The 22449-nt window shown below is 25.6% G+C and overlaps 1 long non-coding RNA gene across 1 annotated transcript in view; it reads left to right on the forward strand.

The window, feature by feature from the left end:
* Positions 1–17910, forward strand: part of LOC111037938 — a 68912-nt gene extending 51002 nt beyond the window's left edge. The window contains exon 3 of the long non-coding RNA XR_002604926.1: positions 17703–17910. This is a non-coding gene — a long non-coding RNA (uncharacterized LOC111037938). The remainder of the gene's footprint in view (positions 1–17702) is intronic.
* Positions 17911–22449: the final 4539 nt, after the last annotated feature.

The following is a 22449-nucleotide window of genomic DNA, read 5'->3' on the forward strand; positions in this document are numbered from 1 at the left end:
TATGTACACTTTTTTTCTTTAGATTTTCATCATAACATCGTTTAATATTGTTTTGTGTTTAATGATGTGTTTTATGATTAATTTAAGAAAATCGTAATATTATTTTATTTTTATCCAAACTGTCAATACTCATTTTATTAATAAAAATACGGGTGCGTTATATATATATATATATATTTATGTATAAAATATAGTTTTAGATAATTTCATTGTCTTGAGATTTAGGTCAAATTCTTTTGGTCCAACATTCTACTATTGTGTTGTATGAGTATGTATAAGTTTTATACATCAAGCGGACACAAAGATCATGTATTGTGTAGAACAAATAATACAGAAAAAGAAAAAAGAAAACTAAAAGTCACCTTTTATGTTTATAAATTGTGAATTTGACGTGAAATTGACTTGCCTATGATTTCAGTAGTGTATAAATTGCATGCATCATATTTTCGGCGTCATTCATGTAGCTCAATTTTCTACAAAGTTATTGAACTTCTGTCGATTTCCGCCAATCGTTTATTGGAAAATAACAATTCTGACAAGATTTTATAACTTCAAATTTTCTTCTTGTGTGTCAAGTAATAGCAATAACTGTAATAGAAACCCATTTACGAACAATGCATGTATACACATGTATATATTATATACAAATATCGTCTTTCATTAAATTATTGATGGTTTACTAATGTATAGTGCTGGTGTATAATATTTCCATTTATTTATTTGTATATTCGCGCTTAAGTATTGTATTTGTACAAAGTTCATTTTATCAAAGGGTTTTTATATAAATATATAGGTATGTGACCATTAACATGGAAGCGCTTTTTAATATCACATCAGACAAAATGGGTTAGAAAAATTGATTGAAATCGTACTTATTCATACGTATGATGTGTAATAATTTGTTAGACAGCTCTCATAAAAATATATTTATTTTTATTTTTATAATTAAAAAGCGGGTAAATACTAAATAGATGTCGCTCTACTGTACAGTAGGTTATAAGAGGGTCACTGTAATGGATAGTGTTAAATTTGAATTCAATGATATAAAACCATTCCATACGAAAAACGATTCTGAGCGAAGCGGTCTGTTAGTCTATAATATTATTTAGTAATTTTGCATATTTGATGATATTATTGTGATTAAAGTAATTTATTTTACTAATAAGCATTATTAGTACTATGCAGTAGATTAAATTCGATTTTTCTAAACTTGAAGCGTCATTGTGTGTATAAAATATAATAATATACTTTCAAAGTTTTAAGTACCCAAAAATAATATTTTTAATTTACAACAAAATAACATAAATCATTGTTCTTGGTTACTTAATATGTAACTTTGTCCACATTTAATTATTTAACGAAGGTAGAAAAACTTATAAAGATTCTTGTATTACATTTTAAAATCTAAAACATAAAAAGAAATATTTTTATGAATTTCTAACTCAAAATAATTTACAAATTTTCCACCGTCGCCGGTTCGAACCTCGGTCACGGGCGGCACTTCTCTCCGGGCAATCACGGGGTCTGGAGAGAGAGGCCGCCATCCCCCAACCGGGCATGGCAGAAACCTAAGGGTGCCCACTAGAAATTCTGCCAAACAAACACACACGTGCTCCATAGCCATACAGTTCCATAACCCTACAGTCCCAAAACCCTACAGTATTTCAACCTACAGCAAATGGCCTCAGCTGCCGAAGCTTAAATAAATAATAAAAAAAAATTTCCAAATTTTCATGGTTTTTACGAATTTCATCAAAATTGTAAATCCAAACATTTATATAAAAATACTGCGGATTTACACTTAACTTTTTATTAAATTTTCACTAACGACAACTTAAAATTTTGTATTACATTTTTAAGTTTTTTGACAGATCAAACAATTTTTATCGACATTAGTTAAAAGAAAATAATAATATATACCTAAGGTATAGTTCAATATGGAGTCAAAAATATTTTGAAAATTGAATGGTGTGTTAAAAATGCTAACACAAATATTATGCGAAAATTTCAGATATCTATAGTAGTTTTTTAGAGTTAAACTAAAAACCAAAATTGATTTTTTCGGGAACTGGTTTTGGGTAAAAATTCCTGTTTTTCCTTAATTGTTTGTCGGTTTTTCGTGTTGCCTTTGCAAACTATTGAGAATTTGAAATTTTGACCTCGCGAATTAGATTCACTTTTCTACTAGAAAGTTACTGTTGATGAAAACTAATGCACTTTTACTGACCAAAACTGTGATGACAGACACATAAAAAATTTTTAAAATTTAAAAACACACATCAATATAAAATCAATACATTTATCCCTCCTCTCAAAATCTAAAAATAAATAACATTTAAATGTTTACGTCTATAAGTACATAAATAAAACTATAATCAGAAAAAATTAGAAAAAACAAAGAACAAGTATTTTATTTAATTTTATGATGATTGTGAATAAAATTGTCTATAAAATTATCTCGCAAATCTTTAAAGAGAGAGAAAAAACGAAAACAACAGAATGACTAAATTTAAATGAGTTTTAATTAATTTTTCAGGTACCTATTTAATGATTATATTTTGTCTCAGTTTAATAACAATTAAATTATTAAGTAATCAATATCTTATTTATATTGTTTTGTTTAAATTACTAGTACTTTAAATTTGTATAGTTATATGTTTAAGATAAATTACTAGAAGTGTAACTAATGGTTAGTTATCACAAACTCAGAGTTTTTTTATTTTTGTGTTTTTAGCATCAACTACAGAGGTTATTAGCTATACTCGTATATTACATAATTGTTAAAACTCGGGTTTCTTAAAATATTAAAAAATATTAAATTTAAGTATTTATGTTTATTTTTAATTTTCAAATAAACTATACACATAAAAAGAATGCTAACTGATAATTTTAAAGTCAAATAATAATCAATATCTATGTTATTTCATCAGTTGATAATTTTATTTTAAATTAAACGGTTTAAAAATACAAATTTCGGAACATTTATAGTTTTTGCCCCCAATGGCTTTTGTGACATTTGTGAATGTACCATAATAAATATGAAAACAACTTAGAATCCTTTCCCTCGTATTATTGTGACGATAAATTCAACGTGATTTATTCATGTAAAAAGTGTAATATAAGAAATAGCAATAAATTATATATTTATATTTCAACATGAGATTATTATCAAAAAATGTAACTTGGTAACTTAACTTCTGACTTAAAAGTTTGGTCTGATATCAATAATTAAGTTTGGTTTTTGGATTATCTTTTTCAATAATTTATTTTAAAGTAATAAAAATGCACTGAGTGAACATTTAATATCATTAATATTTACGTATTATTTTACAATGACTAAAAAAAATTATTTTCTTTTGAATAACTAGTTTATTACTTTTTATAAATACTCGTGTGAAATAGGCGTGTGATACATAATTTCAGCCTTATTAAAAAATAAAGAAAATTATTTGTCTATTCAATTTATCGTACGGAGTAAACTATCTAACTGTCTAATATAACTTACATGGCCTTCGGTGTTTGGGTGTTGGTGCAAATAACCTTTTTTGTAACTCATTTATTTTATGTTTGATATTTGTAAGTTATGGCCATGACCATGGACTGTATTAAATGTGTTATTTAATTATTTGTTCTGTACTTAACCTAAAAAAATAGGATGTGACTATATAAACATATACAGACATATACTGGTACATTGAACTGAACAAGTTCTAACTTCTGTAATATGTAATCCACACCATTTTCTTTACGTACAATTTAAATATATTTTAGATCACATGACTTATAGAAGAAAAAAAGATTCAATATTCTGTACTTTTGGGAGGTAAACATTTAAAATTCACTGTACTTTACCAAATAACAAAAAAAAAAAATATTGAAAACGTAAAATGCTATGCAAAACCAGTTTTTGACAATATTCATTTTCATATTTTGTTGTAAATACTTAAAATGTTCATCAAATGTATAAATTAATATTTTCTATACATGAATAATTTTTAGGCATGAGACATTTTCGATTTTTTTTTTAAACATTTTAAGTTAAAATTTGCACAAATAATAACAGTTTTAATTAATTTGTTGAAGTTCAAATAAATTATTCGTGGGACTTGAAAATTTTACGTATATTATTATATTTTACATAAACAATAATATTTTCAAAGTATTCACATTAAATTTAATATAGATGCCTATTTTAAGCCACGTTCCATGTTTTTATGGTAAGGCGATATGATTCAAAAGTCAATAACAATAATAAATTATATAAATATTGAAGTATATATGCTATTTTAACAATTAAATGTCAATAATATAGTAAGCTCAATGTTTTCGGGAAATAATAGGTCAATATGCCGTCACACTGATATCAAAATAAATTACTTTAATAGCAAAATCAAAAAGCTTTGAAATATACTTCGTAACGATATAGGCTAAAGCTGACACCGTCTTGCTGAGAATCGTTATTAGTATGCAATATATGACTTACTCAGGTACATTCGACACTTACAAGCTGTATTGCGGAGCTGTAACCTACTTTCCCTCTTTATACAGAAATATTGGGTTTTCTTTAAGCAAAATAAGGAATGACATACTATATAATCGTTGAGTGACATGTATTTGATGCGAATTTTCTTGGAACACCGTTCATTGATCCTATTTAAAAAGTATTAAATTTGTAACCCTTGAAAACTATACTATTTTGTTACATCTTAATGCCTAAAATGCAGACTTGCCAACAGACATTTACACATTCACGTATATACAGCCCACGATAGTAGAAAACGGAAAAGTCGATGGCTCTTATTAAATATATTAAGTTATCCGAACTTTGCTCTGTATGTTCCACGGACACAATTTCTTCGAGCACGTGTTTATTCATCAAAAACATATGATCAACCGAGAATGCTTTTGCCAACAGTTAGGAACATTCCTTGAATACATCTCATTTTGGAAACTTTTTTGAAAAAACTAGTTTTGGTAAGTGTATCATTTGTAATGTTTCATATTATATTCTAAGACAGTGAATACAATTTGTTTTAAATAATAATTCTACAAAGTTCAATAATCTATTCAAATTGTATAATATAATATTATGACCACTGAAATTGATTTCCATAAAATAGTTTCATTAAATGCAATGAAGTCAAAAAAATAGATGGAATAAATAATATTTTTATGAGTTCTAGTGTACAATACATTGTTTATAATGCGGAATTTAAAATACCTAATAAATAATAATATATCCAATGTTCAAGACTAAAATTGAACTTAACTGAACTATTATTTATTCGAGATTTTATAATATGATAACAATAAAGAATTATCTTATAAAAAAAGTCAGACAAGACGTGGGTATCGCTCTGCTGTACATTAAGTGTCGAGTGGGTCACTGTAATGGAAGTGTTAAATATGAATCCAATGATATATCATTGGTACAAAAAAATACGAATAACGATTCTGAGTGAAGATGGTCTATATCATAAAATATATTTCATGATCCTATATTTTTTTGATATTGCTATTAAAGTAATAATTTGTTTTACTATTGGAATTAAGGAAGGTTGATTTATTTTGTTGCCAAAAAAATTGCATTTATAAATGATATTAACGTTAAAAAGTGTATATTTATATCATGTTAAATTAAAGTGTGATTAACTTTCGAGACAATACCACTTTACGTAGAACCACGTGAATAGGTTCATGGTACAAATAAGCAATATCTTGAAATATGTTTTTACAATTTAAGTAAAAGTTAAAAGTGCTCAGGAATAGTGTTTGTTGAATATATTTTTTAAAATCGTATATGAGAAATATATGAACAATATATTTTTATATTATTTTAAAAATTTTTAAATTTTTAGACCGAAAAATAAATTATAACTGAAAAAAATAACAAAAACTATATTATATTTTTTTTATTGTTATTAGTTTTTAGTTACATACAAAACAAAAACAATACTGAATTAATCAAATACTGTTTTGAGTAAAAATTCCCGTTTTCCTTAATTTATTTTTGTTTTTCCTGTTATTTTGAAAGTGCTGCATAATTTTTTACTTTTGACCCTCAAAATACTACCTAGTTGCAATTTTCTACCAATAACAACCACCATAGTTAAAAACTTGTGCATTTTTACTGTTAATATAGGTGACGACAGGCATAAAAAAAAAACAAACACACATACTTCATTATAAAATCAATACGTTCACCACTTAGCTCAGAATCTGAAATAACCTTTATATAGATACTGTAATAATTAATATTATGAATAACGAACATCATTGTTATCCAATTTCATTTTGGGTAAACAAAGCAGGTTTAGTTATCATTAACAAAGATTCATTAAAATTTTAAAATTGTATTTATATTTTAGTAATTTAATTATTACTTATTGTCTATAGACTATAGTATTATAACTCAAACTTTCACAAAAACAAATATAATAAGCTAAGAATTAAAATTTTAAGTTTCAAAACATTTTAAAATAATACTAAAAATATTTTATTGGTAGTGGCAGTTTATTTTAGTTTATAGCATGTCTCAACTTTTTATCAACCCATAATAAATAAAAAAAAATAGAACGGAAACGTTTGGTAATAAAACCTGGGTAAAAAATTGAATATATTTTTTTAAATGATAAAATAAGCAGTTCTAACTTCTAAGCAACACGAGAAAAAGTATATTTTAAAGATTTTGTTAAAATACATCATAAGCTATTCATCTGATTTTAACTTGTATCTTTTTTGTAAATCTCTAGTATGGGTTAAGTAGAAATTCTGAATTTTTAAAAATAAAATTTTTTTTATAGATATATTCTAGTCAAATAAAGTATTTTATTTTATATTTATAGTACAATATTTTATTTTATTTGGATTAAATAATTAATTATATTTTAATACAAAAATAGTTATAATTTAATTTATAAATTGTATATGGTACATAATATGTATCATATAACACCCAATAACACTGTCTGAGGTAATGCATGCATATACAATGTATAATATACATTCTCTAATTATACTACTTTTTATTGTTATTAAAAATGTTAGGTGCTTAAGTAAATAAATTGGTTAAAAAAAAAAAAATACTTTGGATTTAAAATTTGTTTGTACACGTTTTTGATTTTTCACTGAGTGATACAATAAAGTAACATCGCAGCTGTGTAAAATCAGAAAACGTTCAATATTATGCGGAAATCAGTTTATGAGTATTTATTTGATATTTCACATGCCATGTGTCACTTAAGTCCGAATATACTACTCAGTCGATGGGCCATTAGAGAGGAACGATAATATTAGTATACGAATTACAAACCATAAACTATTATGTACCTGCATTAAAACAATGTACCAACCGTGATATTAATTGATAGGGATACATTTACGAGTGTTATATTGTTGACCCCCTGCGTTATACCTAATGTGCACTGCAAATTGATAGATACAAATTATTTGCTTATTAGTTTGCCGACATTATTTTTTGTTCTCGAAACACTGTTTTTAAACGTATTGTAATTTGAGCATTAATTTTAGTATTTTGTTCCTCGAAAATAAGACAAACTCGACTATTGCGACAGTAATATGAATGCGATATTTCAACGCTTTTTGTGTAAATAAGTTCACTAGGTATGTTTATGAGGGATGTATAATATCATATCTTATACCAGTTCTTTTTATCTTGTGCAATATGACACAATTTATTTATACGAAAATGAATACTTTATCCAACACCTACGAATAAAATGAATGTAGTGTGAATACGAACTTATGAATAAATGAAATTGTATTCTATGGCCGTGCTGAATTTTTGATCAAAATTATACAGGCTTTATTTTAAGATGGTGAGTTATAATAACCGAATTATGGAATTAATCGTTACTTTTGTACGTGTTGGTTATACCATAAGACGCATAACGACGAGTAAGGTATTGATTAAAACCACGTATGTAAATAGCAAAAGATAGTCAGCAAATACTGCACGTACTCATGCATATTTCATGAATTTCGATTTTTATCATACAAGTTGACATTACAAAAGGATAGTGGCAGAGCAAATGACCGAGTAGACAAATTCGTTACAGTCATTGAAAGTTAAAGTTTGTTGAACAATTTTATTTGGGAAAACAAAACAGTTAATTCTTCTTTCCAACAATGTGTATACATAACACTAATAGTACTTACTAGGTGCCTAGCTACCTACCTATACTAACTTTTTTATAACTTCTAATCTACATTAACGCAATTTTAATATTATAATTAATATATAATTATATGAATAACTAATTAAGTAGGTCTAGAACTACTAACTTACTTGTATTTCGATTACATCCAAAATTAAATTCACAATTTAATACAATTAATGCAAACAAAAACAAGAAAAATTGATAAAAACAGAAGAATCTTGATGTAAAAATTACTTAATTTGAACCTTTGGTTAATATTTCTGAAATAATTTTTTTTTAAATGGTGGTGAAACCTAGAAATATAATACACTTTTATCAAACAATAATAATAGATTACCTATGTCTAAACTTCTAAAATGTCGTGATCGAATGATCTAATTAATAGTCTTATCCCATTTTAAAATGTAATTGGATACACATATAAAAAAAATCATTATTTATAAGTATAAATTGATTTATAAATATGTATATTATATTATACATTTTGCTATATAAAATAATATAACATAAACAGATTTATATTTTTTCTATTAATCCATTTTTACTCTGTTAATTTTGATACCTGAATTAAATTAAATTAATTAAATTCTGTTTTTTTAAACATTTCTTATAAACCCAAAACATCACTTGATCTTATTGTAAAAATAACTTTACAGATTGTACAAACACTAGATACAAAAAAAAAAGTTTAATAACTATGATAAACATAATACTGAGTAATGTAATCTTAATTAAATGAAGTACTGAAGTCATAAAAGCCACGCCTTGAAGTTGGGAGATTTTACCTATAAATTATTGCATTCAAAAACAATTCTTCACAGAGCTTTGTAAAATTGTATTTACTTACATTTATTTAAAGTGTAAAACCTTTTTTATCCTGTACTGAAAAATATCAACGGCTTGTCCGTATAGCTTTTCATAATGCATAGTGAAATTATATTAAAAGAATTAAAAATTACCTTTTCAAAGTATCATCTTGATTTAAATTAAATTATTCAAAGATATCACATGAAACTTTTTGGGAATTTCATTTATCTAAAAATATGCTCTTATAATATAATAATAAAAAAGTATGTTTCTAGCAATGCATTTCGTTCATCTAAAACATCTATAACTAATTAAGATACAATATCTTAAATAGTATGTGTATTGCATAATAAATAATAATATTAGGTAACTTCAATTTAAATTTTGTTTGTTATAGAAATGTTATAATATTATAATATTACAACTTAACATTTGAACATTAAACTATGAATTTAAAACATTCATTTTTTTAAATGAAAATATTAACTTACTACAAAATAATAAATATATAAAATAAATATTATAATGTCATTTTTACTATGTTTGAATTCTAGTATTTTTTTAGATTCAATATTATATCATATTTAAAATTAATGAATAAAGGAAATTTGACATTAATTTATTTTAATTAAACATATTTACATCAATTTCTGTCAAAAAGAATTTTGTTTGTATGTTTTTGGTTCTTTCTGAATTGTTTTCATCTTTTGTTCGGGATTTCGTTCTTATAAATTAATATATTACATATTAACTTCTTTAAGACATTGAAAGTTGAAACCTGAAAAACTGATAACGAAAAACTTCTTATGTTGTATATAAATCAACAGAAATTAGAAGTTATAAAATAAAAGTTTTTCGAATTCAAATGTTTTTACTTCATTGGTTATTTCATACTAGTTGAGTATTTGCGTTTATTGTACTCAAATTTGAGTAGACCGTTTTAATCAATTGGATTCTCACAATGGTATTATGTGGACTGTGTATACTTGTCACTAAATGTGTCATCTAAGGATATCTAACACCATGTTATTTTATCCCAGTCACTCATCCCAGTGAAGGTTTATGTTTATGATAAGACGATTGTAATTTTCGCATGGCTTTGTTAGGACAGTGACTAATGATGCTAAGGTCTTATATGCAAATTCACCGAATCCACAATAGTTGATAGGTTCGTGATGTCTTTAATATAAATATGAGAAGTTAATTAATTATTATGTTATCTATAGAATAATGTTTATTTAATAAAAATCATATTTAACACAATGGTTGGATGGTTGGAATATTTTGTTTGATTGAGAAGTACTTATTGTTTGAATAAACATTATATCTAAGAACTAAGAAATATTCCTTTAGACGAATTTATAACCAACTACAATACATTTTTATATTAATTCCTACATAAATTATTAATATATTTTACAATAATACCTAATAAAAGTAAAAATTTTTTCTCAAATTTTAAATTAAAAATGATGACATGGATTATACTGTGAATAGAATTTTTACATGTCCACGATTTATGCTCCACATAGTTTTTTTTGTGTGTTGAACAATTTGCTAATAATAATCAACAGTTATTACTTTTTAGCGTATAGACGTCTTACATTGTTTTAATTTTTTTTTTTAAATTACAATTTATATTTCGTGAAATGTATTTCTATAAATACGTTAATATAAATCTAGATTTTTTTTATTACGATAAATGTACATAGTTTTTTTTTATATATACGAGTTTATATTATTGTTGTATGTATGTACCTTGTTGTACCTAAAAAGTATTTATTACTGCCGTTAAAGATAATATTAAAAAATATTACCTTTGTCGCAGTATGTTCAATATTTGAAAAACAAGGAAAGTCTCTCTGCTGAATAGTAGGTTTCGAGTGTACCTCATCATTTTGTAACTGTAATGGATGTGTTAGATTTGAATTTAATGATAAAATCGATAAATGATTTTGAGCTAAGACGGTGGGTCAGCCTCTATTTTTAAGGATCTTTTATGATTTATTTATGTTCCTACGTATTAGTGATAGGGTACATTGAATTTTTTTTTCCAAAAACATGGCTTATTTTATATAATTTATTACTGTTATTTATGTATGTATTAAAAGATAGGAGGTACATAATGCTGACATACCAAGCGTATCGAATAGGTTTGTTGATATTTTACAAAATAGTCTTATCAAGTATAAAATTGATTATTTCATTAGAACATATTAATATACGATAATCGTAAAAAGTTTCAAGTTCACTCTAACTTTTATGACAAGTAGTGTTTTTTATAAATTCTTTAAGATTAGTCTTGACACAAAACTGGGCCACTCGATTCAGATTTTTGCAGTTTGTTAAATATACCTTTTTCTTTAAATATTTAAGTACATCAGTTTCATAGTTCATCTATTCTTAAATCCTAATGATTGTTTCAGCAATATTAGGTTTACTAGTTTATTGTCAATACATTTGCTTTCTCAATCCGAAACCAACATTACAGCTGGACATTGGTATTAAAGCATAGATTAATTCTATAATATTATTACTCTGTGGATTATCGAGAAAATACTACACAAGGGAGAACCTTTTGTCGCATAGATATGTCACTTTATATATTATATTATTGTAATACAGGGTTCAACCTTAAATGTTGACAAGTTTTGATCTCAAAGTAGGTAATCCTCGATTATAGAAATTGTAATCGTTTACATTTTCTTCAGTACCTACATTTAAAACTGTATTTCAATGCCTAGCTAATTATGTTTGTATCATAACACTGATCATTCTTAAAATGTTCTGTTTATTTTCCATCATTTATGTCATTAGTAGTTCATTTTCTGATGTATGATTAGCGAGTAGGTAGTACCTAAGTTTATTTGTGTTTGTATCTGGATGGATTCGAAAAGTATACATTTAATTTAATTAAGAACACTTGATTAAGATAAGTAAAATAGGCTTTAGGTATCTAAATATCCAGGAAAAATTCCCCTTTCCATATATATGTTAACTACCAGGCATTATTATTCACTGCTGTTAATTTAGATGATATCGTTTACATTATAAAGTTTCTTTAATATTTTAAAGTAATAATCGTGTGTTAAGTCTTATCAAAATTTGGGGGTTGCTTTTGTAACAGATGTTAATCCTAAAATGCGTTCAAATGTTTTCATGGATTATATATAATATAATATGATATATGTTACATGAAGTCTAAACCCTATTTTATGCCATAAAGCTAATTTTTTATGGTTAGTATATACAGTCTATTTAAACAATAAAATGTATGACGTATTTATTTATTATTTGCGTTGTATAGAATATACTTGTTTTACTATTCAGCTGTATTATAAACTAAAATAATTTTATTTATCAATATGCATTTTAAAAAATCGTCTTCACTTTGTCTTGAACATGATATATATTGAGTTATTATTTTTAATAAATCAAAATTATGTATTTATTTATTTGTTATAGCAATATTATTCACAATATTTTTTTCTGTTTTTGACATGTTTCCGAAAACTAAATATTATATTGGTACCTAACAAACTGCGTGTAGATATCAGTTTAAAAAAAAAAAAAACAACAAATATAAACGGTCTTGGTTTTGGTACGTCATAAAGAATAGTGTCCATATTTCATTTCATGGCTAAGCACTCGCGGCGGCAACATAAAAACCTGATAAAAAATACCACTGACGATACTTAATGAACCGTTAAGTCTGTCTGTATTTCAGATACACGACCGTCTAGCGTTTTATCCGGAAGTACATGGTATATCTTGTGTTTGTCCATTCAGACCTGTACACTCATACACTTATGTGATCCAATCAATTGGCTATATCGTTTCAGATATCTTAGTTTGCACAGCTCACAGTAATGGAACAAAAAATGTTTAGTATAACAGAAGTAAAAATATGGAGATGGGAACTCGTCAAAATGATTTTTTATGTGCCAATTTAATTGTCAATATTTATATGGAAGATTTCTGCTTAAACAAAAAAAACAAAACACTAACTTACTGTTCAAAAATAGAACAAAAATGATTTCGCCGATAAAAAAAAGTGTAAAAATTATAGAATTACCTAAAAAATATTATGTATAACAACTTAAAAAAAATATTATTTCAAGAATGAAATAATAATACGAAGGTGTATTGAAATTGTTAGTATTTTCAATGTTGGTTGATCCAAGTTTTAATTAACATTGGTTTATATTGTTAGTTTGTATTATGTAACTTAAGAATTAATATTATTTATAATTTTCATTAAATACAACTTTTTAAATAGATTTAACTTGGGATATTACTTCATGGAAGTAATTAATTTAACTATTATATACATTTATTGTGTTCACTTCGAAAATACGATGTATTATTTCATTAATATCTAATAACAGATCAAGAATTATATTGACTGTTGTAGCATTTTCTATAGATTATTACTTAAAAAATAATCCGTTAATATAACATCATTATTATACATTTAATAAGTACCTACAATGTACTTTTTTTATTTTAGGGACTCAAATTTGTCTCATACTATGATATTTTGTTATTGATATAAGTTCATATATCTGATGGTGAAGTTTAGTGTGTAATGATTTTAGAAAAATATTCGTTATATTTAATTTAACCAAATTTACAAATCACATCATGCCTGTGTTTAAAAATATATAAATTATACACTGTTTATACTTTATTACCCGTATACATTCATTTTTATTTATTTTAATCATATCATAATTATTTTCAATTAAAATTGTTAACATATTAACTAACAATTATTATACTACTTTCAAGTTAATCATACAGCTATATTTATTACGTGGATATTGTATTATATAATGACTTGTAAGACCCAAGAAGTTCTGAGTAACTAGATTCGAATGATACGCTTTTTATGGATTCTAAATGAAATAATAGATAGTTATTGGTTTAAAAAATATATGAATTGACTGCCAAAATGAATTATTTCTAATTGAATTATTATTATTCAGGAATCAATTACTGGTGGCCATTAGTAGCAAAATACTAATTGTTTAAAAATTTGTTTCGACTTAAAAATCGTTGAAATACAACTATAGTCAATTAAATTTTCTTTTTATATTTGGTTAACATAATTTAAGTTTCTGAATTGGTCTTAGTACTGGTTATGAGAAATATCATGTCGAATCCGGTCTTGTGAAAATTTACCGAGTACTGAAATGGAAATAATAATCGCTCCACCTATAGATTATCCATGTCATAATTAGAAATATAATAAATAGGCGTAAAATATGTATGATTAAGTTGTATATTTTATTATTTATTGTTACGAGTTTTATGTAATAGGGTTAACTAAGGGTTAGAAAAAAAATATCGAAAATAAATTGTAATTTGTCATCAACGTGAAAACAAGATTGTTTAAAAAGAACAATATTTTTATCTCGAATATCCAAATACCTAATTAAATATACTAGGAAGTATTTTCATCACGAAACTGATAATTTTAAACAAACTTCGTTTATTTACAATATTTGACGTCACGAACAATTTATTTTTCTGACCCAAGATTAGTCAGTAGTATACGTTTATTTGTAATGTTTTCCCTATACTTGATAAAACTGGGTAAAATAATTAGTATATATATATGTAGGGGAAAATATCCTTTTCCACACCCTTGTCTAATACCAGGTATTGTTGTTTACTGCTGAATTGTTTATTTAATTAATATGATTTAGATTGTAAACTCTCATTAATATTATATGAATTGTTCAACTATTATGGTTACCTATTTCATAAAACTAATGTGTTGTGGTTTAGTGTTTGCAGTAATACTAAATCCATAATCTTAAGTATTTGGAAATTGACGTCTATCTGAGTGACATACAAACGACCTTAAATAATATCGGCTTTGGCCCTTTTAAATGTATTACATTAAAATAAAGTGCCTATTTTAACTCTCGTATATTGCAACTGATTCTAAACTGTGCAATAGTGTGATGCGTACGAAATGTTCTCTGATGTGAGCTAATGTATTTAGCAGAAGTCATATTTATAACCCATGTATAATATTTACTTACCAAAGGGACAAATATTGGGTGAACATCGTTAGTCTCTCAATTATTGGGACCTCTGATATTGCAGTACAGCACGTAATGTTATAGTGTGCACTAACCAAAGACCTTCGGTGAGTTGTAATGAGTTAGTTTGAATGAGTAAATCTAATATCAGATCGATGGTTTATGAACATCCTAATATAGTTCTACGTTGTTATAATTAATTAATCTAGACTGAATCCATATGCTATCAAATATAATAGTAGTTATAATATGCTATTAGAGAAAATATAACAATGTTGCAACAATATTTACCATCGATCATTATTTATCATTACATGATGGTTTTGTGATTATTATACCACTATAAAAAGTTTGTTAGTTTTTACTTTCCAAAATTGCATTAAATATTTGTATACCAAAACCAAGGTATATAATGATAAAAATTATAAAGCGATGAGAATTTGTAAACATTTATCCTCTATACATTTTGTATTTTTGTTATTTTAAAGTAAGTAGCTAAATAACTCCCATAGTTTTTTTTTATTTATTTAAAAATACGGTTCAACTACCAGAGTTATTGGAGTTTACTGGCATAGTTTGAATATTATAATATGTACGTTTTGAATAACTTCTATTTATTAAAACTAAATTGGTTTCTCGTGAAACAAAAGTTAATTAAGTTTTTTATAATATTTAAAATCAGTATGATTCATGAATCCTGATTTAGTGTATCAAGTTAAATAAATTTATTGCTTTTACAATTATTTGAATGTTGGGCTATTTTCTTTAAAACCATTTCGAGGGTTCTTAAAACTATAATTTACACAATTGGAATGCTACACTTCCATATTTTTAAATACATAACTTCAAATTTAAATTGTACCCACGTTACTGCAGAATATGCAAAATGGGGTTGAGATAAATCATATTAGTTAGTATAATTCATATTGATGAATATTGTTTAACCACCATATATGGTAAAAGCTTACCATTATTATTGTTTTTAAGCCTAAAAATTAATTTTTTATTAAATAACCAATTCCAATTATAAGACGTTTAAAATATTTTTGTAGTGTTTTGCAACAAACATGACTTAAAAATGTATATTCAATTTAAAATATGACAAAGAGAGTGTTTGTATGTTATATTTGTGTTTATAAACTAATTTATATCTTTATAAAGACGTTTTTTTTCATTTTCGCTACCACATCCTTTAAAATTCTGTCATGCAAACACAGTTGTTACAGTTACATAATGTAATGAGAAATATATATTACTTGCATGTATGCTATTACCATACTCATTGTTGCTAATGCTTATCACTATTATATAGTCGTAAACGTTCCTCGAATAAGATGAAAGTATTCAAAACATAAACATTATTTGTAATGATTGAACAAGAATAAAAATCAGAAAGAATTTTAACGGGCATTTTCGATACCGTTATGTACGTGTTTGCGAAGTGGCATTTTGGTACTCATGATTTTCCAATTCTCTGATTAAAGGAGATTGAAGTAATGGAATTTGTTATTTTTTTCCGGGAAGCGATTTTATACTTATAAACACAGAACATAGATACACATATAAGTACACATAACACAAACACATACTCAAGTTTTTGTTTCAATTAAAATGTTACGCCTTCGGACAATAAATCTGAGTTAATTGCTTCCTTTTGTAAGGCCGTTGCTACTACAGCCACCGCTGCCATTGCTGACGATTTCGTTTGGAGAGTCCATTTACAATTTGAAACAATAGAAAATGAGAGGGGGCAGAGAAGGAGAGAGAGGGAGAGAGAGTGAGAGTGAGAGTGAAACAGCGAATGAGCGGTAGCCGACAGTGTAAAGTTTTCGATAAGTTCTGAGCTGGGTTTCAAAAATGTCTGACATTCTCTCGACCATCCGTTCGTTCATCCATACAGCTTTACTTTACCTCCACCAAACCACTATCGGTAGCTGGTACGGGGTAGAGGTAACGACACCCGTGGCCCCCTGTTCGCCACCATTGTAATATTTATTATTTGGACTCCGGAGCCAAGAACCGTAATAATAAATGGTTTTTCTGCCGTCCTACATTTACTTGGCAACCGGGAAAGATAAAGTTTGTTTTTCTTCCTTCCAGTACTCTCCGACCATTACCTATCTGCCGCTATAATCCTGGTTAGTCACACCGTCACCGGCGAAAATGTTTATTATTCTAACGTGTACATTTTCAAGTTTCATTACCGCATATCATGGCAAATATTAAGACATAACGTCACTAGACCCAGTCGTCTGGAGGGTTTTGATCTTAATTAAATGCAGATAAATAAGTATTTTTGCCATTGTTTGTATTTTATTGGCTTAGAGGAAAACTCAGGTAGACACATACGTAGGTGTATACGAATTTCCAATAGGACATTTTTGTTTTTAATTTTTTTCATTCTTTTAGTATAATATACCCAACTCTGTGCATATTTAATTGAAATTACAAAAAGATAAATCTATTAACGATCAATTCAAATAATATATTTTTTACTTGTGGTCGTAAAATTTTGGATTAATAACATAGGAATTTATGATTGAATTGCATTGCAATACGAACTCGCATTGTTATTATACAATTGAAAATATGAACCGGATACAATAATTATTATCAACATTTACATATATATTATTCAATGTACATTATATTTTATTTTCAGTAAAATGTTTTGGCCGTAAACCTTTATTGGATTGAAGACTTCAAACACTTTTAAGGTAAGTCATATGTATATCTATGTTAAATAGTATTAGTTAAATATCAGGGAACAATTATGAATACAACTAAGTAAAACTAAGAAACTTAATTTGATAGTTGAAACGTATAATGTTTTAATACTATTATAGAAGTAAATTCCAAATATAAATTGTAACAGTTAAAGTTACAATGACAAGTTATAAAATAAAATATTTTAAATGAAAATACGTACCATATTTTTCAAATGAAAAATATAATGATTGATTACATTTTTCAACTGAGAAACCTTATCGTTTACCACGTTAACGTCTTTATGTCAACCTCTTTCAACCTTTAAAAATTGATAATTATTTTTACGGTTGGAGCTAGGACACGAAGATTTTTAGATTAATTTATGAAAAATATTCTTAAATTACACTTGTTAAGTTTGTAATAATTATTAATAGTATGAATAAAAATATATCACAATATAATATTAAAAAGTCTAAATTATAACTTTTGTCGAAAGTACAAGATTTTTGCAAGGTTCTTTGTTTTTGTTTTTATTTTTTTTCCAAAATTTTATAAAATGTTGAAAATACTTAATATTTATTGTATAAAACTCTATCGGTAAAAAAATTGTATACATTAAGTACAACATTATATAAAGCAATTTATTTTTATAGTTATTTATGTTATTGAATAGTAGTGTACTGCTTTAAAACTATTGAATTTTATGTTATGAAAGTGTGAATTTCATTATTAACTACCTACATACATAATGACTTATGAAAAAAACTGTAATTATTTATTACATATCTATAGCTATTTGTGTAACTTGAATACGATTTATTTTTGAATGAAGCAGTTCATGAAAAATTAAAAATAGTTATTAGTTAATTCAATTTCCATGGATTAAATCTCTGTTTATAACAACGAAATGCTTTATCATTTTATCATATCAAAGGAATAGTATGGTTTGATTTTCTTTGAAACAAGTAAAGTACTATATATATATTATATAAATCCTTTCTTTTTTTCAAAATACTCAAACCATGAAATTAGATAAACAAAATACTTTTACAAAAGTTATCACAAAAACAACAAATTATTCTGTGGAGTTTAAGTAAAATGATTTATGAATATTATAAGTAGACAAGTTTTATTTTTAATTTTATGAACAATTTACTTATTCCAAACTTGAGATACTAATAATCAATTTTTAACATAAGTTATATGTACCTATGTTAGTATTCATAATTTATTCAATTATTAGGTATAGTTAGTTTGTATACCATTTTAAAATAAAATGTACAATATCTATTCAATATTGATGTCACATTTTAATTTACTTCGTGTTATTAAATCATAATAATAATTGACGAACGTTCTTAAGTACTCCACGCATCTTCGTACACCTACTAAAAACCATCGTACAATCGTTAATTAACGTCTTGGTGATTTGTTTGAGGTAGACCAGTTCGGTCTTTGTACCCTAAGTTGTCACCTTTCTATTTTATTTATGGGTGTTTTCTGTCAAACAAGTCTTGTGCTAATGGTGGTTCGACAATTATTTTCAACCATACTAAATAAATTTACTTCAACTGGACTATTCTTTAAAATCGAGTAACACGTGAGGAATAATATTAATATTAATATAATTAGTGTGATCGTATATAATTATGCTTTATAAATAAATAAAATCATTTTGATTTTTCCTAAATTTTAAATTTTAATATTAACTGATGATACCGTTAATAATATATTTGTTTATAAAGATGCATTATATTAAATTCAAACTTTAAATGTAGGATAATACAACTAACTCTTACAGTATTATCTCTGATTATTTTTTTTTCCGTGACATTATTATGAATATCTCAATAATTTTTTAAAACTATAGAAAAATTGTAGATTTGAGTTATAAGTTATAACTATCGTTATAATCATATAAATAATGAACTTAAGTTAAATAAATATACTTATTTATCTGTACACAAAAATGTTTCTGAATATTCTTATGGAAAAAAGTTGGCACCTGACATTAACGTAATTATCACGTTCAACCACTCCGTAGAGATTTTAAAGGTATCTTGAGTCTTACTTTCATACTTTTAACTTTCAAGATACAATCCACTTTTTATTATCAAATCCAGTTTTAATTTATACGAGTTTAGAGCTCAGTAAATTAACAATATTGTTAAAAAATTAAATGGAAACAGAGATGATTATCTGATTATTTTAATAAAAAAATATTTATTTTAAGCTAGAACACGATTGAGCAGGTTTGAAAGCTTATAGTTTTATGTGACATTGACAAACATTCTCACGTATACACTATAACTCCACTGTACACCTTTTATGTTAGTAGACACTTATAAATAATGATTATTAGCGTAAATTTATGATTGTATATAATAATATGATAATTTATTATTTAGGACTTTTATTAACTATATTTCCATTTAAGGTATAATAAAACAAACATATTCTTTTGATTTAAATTTGATATACCAATAATATAAAATTAAATTTCAAAATATTATACAAAAGATAAAACTATTGTACGCACAAATGTTTTAGTCTATTTTTATAGTCTATTTTTATAGTCTACATTTATTCGTTATTTATTTAAATACGATTGTGACAACTTCTTTCAAATTAATATGTTTAGTTTATTAGTATTTAGATGATAATGTGTTTAACATATTATTTTATTTTAATTTTTAATTTTATATATGTCACCGGTAATATAGGTATTTTGAAAAATGCCTATGCATTATGAATACTGCCGACTCATTTTAGGCAATGTAAATAAAACATATGATTTTCAATATTATTTTATATATAACCTAGGTATTTTATAAAATACCTAGGCTTTATGTAAAATACTAATTTTTTTTTTAGGCGAAGCACAAAACAATTTATCATAATATGTTATAATATTATATTAAGATTCTAATAATTATTATACATTATTACTCATATTACAAAATTTATTTTTTATCTATTATTATATTTTTATACATAGGTATTGCTATATAATGAATATTATTGTTATATTAAGTACTATTATTGATACATTTTACTTAAACTACCAGCTAATTATTGCAACATGTTGTAGAAAAATGGTATTTTGAAGTGGACAAAACATTATTTTTAAGGGAAATGCACTTTTTATTTTGACACTTGTCTTACAAACACATTTTAAAAATCCTTGGCCAGTTTCTGTCAACTGTTCCTTTGCGACTGTTCGTAACGCCACTTCTATGCCTGTTGGAACCTCGTAATTTGTAGTAGTTTTTTCTGACATACTGACTTCTGGCGTAGAACTGCTTCAGAACTTTAATCTTTATTGCATCAAATCGTGCACACACGGACACGGTACGCGCATTTACGATAAACTATGAGTAAAGTCGTTGGTAATTGGCGAAACCCGATTTTGTTTATTTTTATCATATTTCTTACTCCACGTTGAGCATTATGCATAATGCCTAGGCAAAGATCGTACTATGTATATTTCCGAGTGATTTTTGGCATTTTATATGACGCCTAGGTATTTTGGAAAATATCGGATTATCCATATTGCCGATAACATATACATTGTAACTTATTATGCATTGAATTACTAAAAAATATAATTTTTTTTCTTTTTGTTTATTTGATTTTGTTTCTCAACATAAGTATAGAACATTGTGCCGATGAACATCCGTCCATCCGTTAGTTATCTGCAATTGCATAGTTACGATTATTCATGTTATTATTTGTAATTATTTATTGTCCGAAGTTAGTACTATACCTAGTAAGTTGCTTCTAATAACGATTGCTTATATTAAGATTGTTCAACTGTTCTATTCAACGTGAATTGTTTTTTGGTACCCAAATATAAAGGTTACAAAATAATTTTTAAATATTGTAAATGGAATTATAATTAATTGCGTTATATTGAAACACTTTTAGAAATCGGGAGTTTAGCACGCTCGCAGTGTTCTTTCCTTAATTATTTGTTCATGTTTTCAATTTATTGTTAAATTATATTTTACAGTTATTAATAATCATTTATTTTAATTGTATTAGTTATAAATATCAATTAAATCATCATTACAAAGTGAAACCGTAGAACTATTTAAGTATTTTTTTGGTTATTGCAGACGTTTTTAGTATAAGAAAATATATTTATAACATATGCTATCTAAATATATATATATTTTTTTTATTTTGGAAAAAATATTTTTCAGAATTGTATAATATTTTATTGGGTATTTATAATGTCATTCAAATACTTGACTCATGAACCTTACGTTTTTGTTCTTAAATATACACTGAGACATATTTTATTTATGAATAAGACTTACTTTTTAAATTCCTTGTTATTTGACTTTTGGTATGGTAACCTTGTATGCATATTAAGTTGAAAATATTTATTTTTTAAATACTCAATTTTTTTAAGACTAATTTTTCTATTTTAGTTATTGAACATGTGCATTATGAACCTAAAAACCATATTACAACCTATAATATAATATTAAAGGAGAATTTGTACCTAAAAAAAAAAATGCTGTTATCGAATCATATAAAATGTAATAAGACACGGCTCTACCGTTATTATCGTTTCCATGACATTCGTGAAATCAAGTTTTTATGTTCTACACTCCACAATCAAAACGTTGAGCACGTACAATGATACGTTTGGCTCGATCAGCAATCAAATGGGATTTCCCTATCCAACGGTT

This window comes from Myzus persicae, unplaced genomic scaffold (assembly GCF_001856785.1).
Source record: "Myzus persicae strain clone G006 unplaced genomic scaffold, MPER_G0061.0, whole genome shotgun sequence".
NCBI classification, from domain to species: Eukaryota; Metazoa; Arthropoda; class Insecta; order Hemiptera; family Aphididae; genus Myzus; species Myzus persicae.